We start from the raw sequence: 6,540 nt of genomic DNA on the forward strand, positions 1-6,540 counted from the left end.
GACAGTTTTACATATAGTCACATTGCCTTCTAGGTGTATTTAAATGAAACAGAATTTGACAACATTGCCCAGATATCAAATGCACCAGTCGTTAAATGAGCCGATACACCTGAGTCAGAAGTTACACAAATAAAGAAATAAATCGATACTACTCAGCATGGAAGACAGGTGTGAAGATATTATCCTCCAAGCTAGAGCGGGCTTTGAGAAATGGCTAGGAGAGGCGACTGTGGTCAAATATGAAAGTGTCTTTCCTGGGGACAGCCGAGCGCTTCTCCAAAATTCACCACCACAACTCCCATGATGCACTGCTGCTCCTGGGACACTTCTGAGACACAAGCTCGGGCTGATTGTTCAGGGGTGAGACAATGACAAAACAAACAAGATCATGTGGGGGATGTGTCAGATGTATTGTCCTATATTGTGCGTGTGCCTAAACAACACATTTGATAATGATACTGCTATTACTGTATTAAGATTCATATTATGCCAATCCGTTGGATATAGAACATTATTATTCAGCCCAACTGTGTGAAGGCCTGCCAATTCAAAATATACTTCTACAGAAACAATGGAGATGTTTTGCCCACTGTATTTTTGTATCAGTATTGATATAGAAAAAAAAAAACATAAAATAATAAATCTGACATATTGTTGTTTTACAGTTTCAATTATTGATATTACTATCCCTGAATATTTGTTTTAATAATCACACAGAAAGGCATCCCTGTCTACAAATATATTTTATTTTTAACTCAATAAGAACATAATTATGTTTATTTCCCTCAAAATATGTTCTATGGAATTTTATGTCAAATACACAATTATTCCATAAGGCTATCTATAACTTTTTTAGGTTGTATCCAATCTGCTTCCCCTTTTAAACCAATTCCACATTTGGGAATGAGAAGGAAAAAACCTGCTATTCTACAAATCGGGAAGGGCATGATCTATTTGGATTATTGTTGTGTCAATTTCACATCATATATTCAAATGCCCCAGATTCAGAATTGCATCTGCAGCATTTACCATTATCCATTACATTTACATTGAAATAACTTTGCTGGGGTGTAATATGACTTGTGAATTATTGTATACTGTATTGATCTGCACCTAGCATTAGGGAGAACTCCTTTCCTATTTGTATAACATAACAGTCTTTTCTACCAGTTTATTCTTAAATCCACAGGCATCAATACAGTTCAAACTCAGTAGAGAAAATATTCCCGGCGTTGTTGGGAATTTTAATCTGGGTGTAAAATAACCGATTTGAGTTTCTAGTTTGATTGGAATCCAAAATTACCATCATGCAAATTAAAATGTTCCAGTGCAGATTTAAATGACATCCCTTTATTTCTTCCCAGAAGCATCTGATTCCATTATCTTACCTATCTACATTAATATATATGTGTGAGTGCGTGTGTGTGTGGGTGTGTGTGTGCGTGTGGGTGTGTGTGGGTGTGTGGGTGTGTGTGTGCGTGTGCATGTGCGTGTGCGTGTGCGTGTGTGTGTGTGGGTGGTGGGGTGGTACTCAGACCTTGCAGTTATCAGTCAGTCAGTGTGTCTGTCGGTCAGTCAGCGTGTTTTGAAATCACTTTACAGTACTCAAAATGTGGTTGTGCAGATTTCCGCAGTTCACGTTCACTGCCGTATGACCCTGATGGCTTGCCATAGGAGTGACGTTACTGGTTTGTTTACTTCCTGTTATTAGCATATTAGTGAACTGTGCATTGTTATCCACAAAACCTACAGTGATATGGTGTTTATAAAGTTTGCAAGGTACAAGCCCTGTTTTATGTTATTGATCTATTTTTACTTTTTTTTAAGTGAGGCCCAACCCCACCAGCCTGTTGGATCCGGGCTGATGCACTCGAGCTGGTATAGGAGCAGGTTCACACACACACACACACACACGCACGCACTTACAGAGACACACACACACACACACACACAGGGCACTGGACACACACACACGCACTTACAAACACTTACTCACACACAAGCACTTACACAAACACACACGCATACATGCACTCGAGCTGCTATACACACACATGCGCGCACACACACACACACACACACACAGGGCACTGGACACACACACATGCACTTACACACACGTACTTACACACACACATTCACACACACGCACTTACATACACACATGCGCGCACACACACACAAACACACACACATGCACTTTCACACTCACACACACATACACTACACAAACAGACATACTTACATACACACACACACACACACACACACGCGTGATAATGATAATAACACTAACATTTATTGCTACGTAATTATAATCATGATATATTTTATATTGACCACTTTGTTCTAAGGAATAGTATGTTTCCATTAAAAAGATGAAAGTGTCCCAGAAAAGCCGCTCTCTCTGCGCTCCGGTTCCTGTTAAGAGAGTTCAGGCTCTGCAGCAGGATTCGGAGCCTCGGCACCGGAGTCAGACTGGTGCTTTCAGGAGCTCAGAGCTGGTCTTACTGCCGGACCTTTCACATACGTGTTGTATTTAGCTGGGATTCGCACTTCATCATTTAATTTAGGCGACGGGACTGGCATCTCTCCGGCTGTGTGTCAGTGCTGAAGTTCATTAGCAGCTATCTGGCAGCTTAGCTTTAATTAAATTCACACTGGAACCGTGTAGCTTATGTCAGTCCCATTCTGAAGGAGGGACAGGGATCGGCCTAGTGTGTCTATTGAAGGATCTGCCGCCATCATGTGGTGGCATAAGGAACATGGTGAGGAACCTGGCAGCCTCTCAGTCAGTCCGTGTGTCAGTCAATCAGTCAGTCAGTCAGTGTGTCAGTCAGTCAGTCACTCAGTCAGTCAGTCAGTGTGTCAGTCAGTGTGTGTGTCAGTCAGTCAATCAGTGTGTCATTCAGTCAGTGTGTCTGTCAGTCAGTCAGTCAGTGTGTCAATCAGTCTGTCAGTCAGTGTGTCAGTCAATGTCTCAGTCAATCAGTCAATCAGTCGGTCAGTGTGTCATTCAGTCAGTTAGTCAGTGTGTCAGTCAGTCAGTCATTCAATCAATCAGTCAGTCAGTCAGACATTCATTGTGTAGTTGGTCATTCAGTGAGTATTACTATTTATAAATCACAATGGGTTACAACTTTGTAATCTGTGATTAGCGTGTGGGTCAGAGTCTTGATTTGGTCTGGCCCTCAGTCTGGGTGTGTTTAAGTCCACTTTCGAGTTTATCACCATGTATAACAATCCCAGTATGACTCCACCTTCCCAAAAACATGTATTTATTATCTGTATCTGTGCAATGATGAGACATATCCTTAAAATCCATCTGCAATGCTTATATTAGTCACAACAGTATTCTGAAGGAATCACCTGGATTTGTGTGTGTGTGTCGATACTTAACATGTCTTTCACGTTTTGTTTGGCACTCGATTTTCGTAACGGTTTGAAATATGGTTTAATATGACTATGTGTGCTGTTTGATCTATATAGAACTATAGAAGAAACATAAGAACATAAGAAAGTGTCCAATCGAGAGGAGGCCATTCGCCCCATCGTGCTCGTTTGGTGTCCATTAATAACTAAGTGATCAAGGATCCTATCCAGTCTGTTTTTGAATGATCCCAAATTGTCTCTTCAGCCACATCGCTGGGGAGTTTGTTCAGATTGTGACGCCTCTCTGTGTTGTTGTATGTAGGCCTATGTTAATATTTTGTTGGAAATGCATCATGAAACAGAATTGTGAATCTGGTGACCGTAAACCTGTTTAAATCACCGTTGTCTGAATGACAGCAGTGTGCAATTGAGCCGGCGGCTGGGACTGGGTCTGAGAGGGGTATTATTATTTGCATTCTTGGTGGTGGTGTGGGGTGTGACTTCCTGGCTGTTCCCAGTCCTCAGGCTCGCTAGGTTTCCATCTCTCCTGTTGCCTGAATGATCAGGAATAATCCACGAGTCCTCAGCAGCGTGCGAAGCTGCTCCCTGAACGGCCCGGATTAGACTCTCATTGTGGGATACGAAGAGGCTTTCACTCCAGTGATGTGACGTGGGCGAGCCTTCTCTGAAAGGACAAATCATTCTCACATTGTGTAGAGCAATCAGTAAAAATCACCGGCGACAAGGGATGTGTATTATTAGATATATATTTTATTTCAAATACAAAGTTCAGTACAACAACAAAGAATCTTGTGTTTTCTTTATTAGTAGTGTTTTTTTATCCATTGTCTGGTTTGCTCTTTGAGTTGATTACATACAGTATCCACAGCGAGAGACACACCAACGCACACGGACATCACTGACACACGGACAAGCTCATGCTCTGTACACGGGGATGGGGGCTGCGGACGGGCGGAGCCGCCACTGGGTGGACACTGGACACCGGCGCCAGCTTCCTAGAGGGGCTGTAGGATCCTGGAGCAGCTTTCAACTCCCCACCCCCCTCTGTGCCACGAATGTCTACATATCGTTGTTGTTCTTTTAAGTCTATATGACTTCCTTTCTTAGTGGCCTTCCCCTCTCAGCCAGCATGGGGGCGATGATGAAATCTAACTTTGCTGAAACCCAGAGAGGATGCGCTCCCCTGCGCCTGCAGCTGGCCACTGCAGTACAGCACAGCACAGCGTAGTACAGCACAGCACAAAACAGTACAGTCCCGCACGATACTGTATACGCAGTACAGGACGGGACTATGCCGTCAGGGGCTCATGCCACCCTGGGCTCTTCGCTGTCTGATGAGATTCCTCCTTAATCTGCTACCGCACTTAACCACGGCTCCCCTGACGTCAGAGAGTCCTTTTGTGAACGGAGCTCGAACCCACAGCACCCCCACGGCTGGCACCCATGTCGGGGACTATGCAAGGGGCGGGGGAGGGGGTAGTCACAGAGACGGGACAGGGAAGAGAGGGGCGACGTCACCGATAATGAACACTGCTTGTTTGGTTTAAGGTAGGCACACGTGATTAGTCTTCTGTCCACGAGACTTTAAGAGACTTTTATAAGGCCTAACATAATGCAATTTGGATTCGATTAGGAAGGAAGAAAAACGTACGATGGTTATCAATGGGTTTTGCGTCAGAATTGAATATGTTTCTTCTGCCTCAAAGGCGAAACTGATATTTATTCTGTTTGTTTTCAGTTTTTTTTAAAAGCCCAACCCCCAGAAGCTGTGTTGCTTCACGGCTCTAGAGCCCCCTGGTCGAGTCAGGTCAGGCGGTTGTACAGTTTGGATTTAAGAGGCGCAGCGAGGGCTGCGTGAGAGAACTGGAAAAACCTACCGGAGTGAAAAGGAGGTTGGGTCTGGGAGGGAGGAGCGACGTCAGGCACGGGGGAGAGTATTTTAAGTGGTGAGCTTACAGAGGCTGGTGGGATGAGCACCGAGTCTTGACAAAACCCTCATCAGTCAACACTGATCAAAGTCCGGCCCTCAGATCCTGACTGGAGCCAGGTGTCACTCAGACAGCTTTGTCTGTTTTTGCCTGCAGGTTTTGGAGAAAAATAAACAAACCAATAAATCAATAAAGGCTCCATGAACGCTTATGAAACTTTACCGCTCAATCGGCACTGACTGGGCGATGACTGCCACAGCTCGCCGTATGGATCGTGTCACGGTTGGCGACCCCACACCACACCGATGCTGATGCTACAGCAAGACGTTTACCAGTGTGAACAATGCAAACCAGGACCCAGGACTGCATCCACGCAACCTATTAAGAGAAAAGGACAGTCCAGTCCATGCTCTTTCATGCCTCATACTCCTACTCTGACCCTCTGCCCCTGGACGCCCTACACTGTCTCTGTCCCGACGGCTCCCACTTCGGTGGAGACTACAGCTCACCTGTCTCACAGGTTGCTGTGCTCAGACCCAAGACCCAGGGAGGTGCTCAGAGACCCGAGCGTCTCTGAAACGGTGCACCACCGCGCTCCTCGGTCACACTGTACAATACTGGGCAACGATTCTCAATCAATAACCATGAAGAATTCCTGCACTGCATCAGAGTCCTGCTGTACATCACCAGGAGGGGTCAGGGTTAGAGACGGGCAGACTAGGCTTGGGTTTAGGGCTGAACACGAGAGATCAAAAGCCAAACTCGGAGGCATTCGTGTGTTCATCGGTGCCCCGTGTTGTACAGTGTTGTACCGAGGGCAGGACGCACACCTGACCAGCTTCCTGCGATCCCTGAGGACACACCTGCTCAGACCCGTGATACAGCAGCCTGCTCCCCTGGGCGGCTCAGCTCCTCTCATGCACTTTATTAATCTCTGCCCCCCCATACTCCTGCTTACGTCTGTACTGTAGGCACTCCTGTTGCTTTACTGTAACCCCCCGCCCCACCTCCCTTTAGCACACACCTGTACTCTGCACTGATGAGCTCTTGGTCCTGGGATTTCTGCTTATTGTATTTTGTACTGATTGTATTACTGCACTTTAGACATTGTGTAAACTGTAAGACGCCCTGTATAAGGGTGTCTGCTAAGAAATAAATACTACTACTACTACTACTACTACTACTACTACTACTAATAAAGTGTGAGCACTTTTCTCTA

The sequence above is a fragment of the Amia ocellicauda genome, chromosome 4, assembly GCF_036373705.1.
Source record: "Amia ocellicauda isolate fAmiCal2 chromosome 4, fAmiCal2.hap1, whole genome shotgun sequence".
Taxonomy (NCBI): domain Eukaryota; kingdom Metazoa; phylum Chordata; class Actinopteri; order Amiiformes; family Amiidae; genus Amia; species Amia ocellicauda.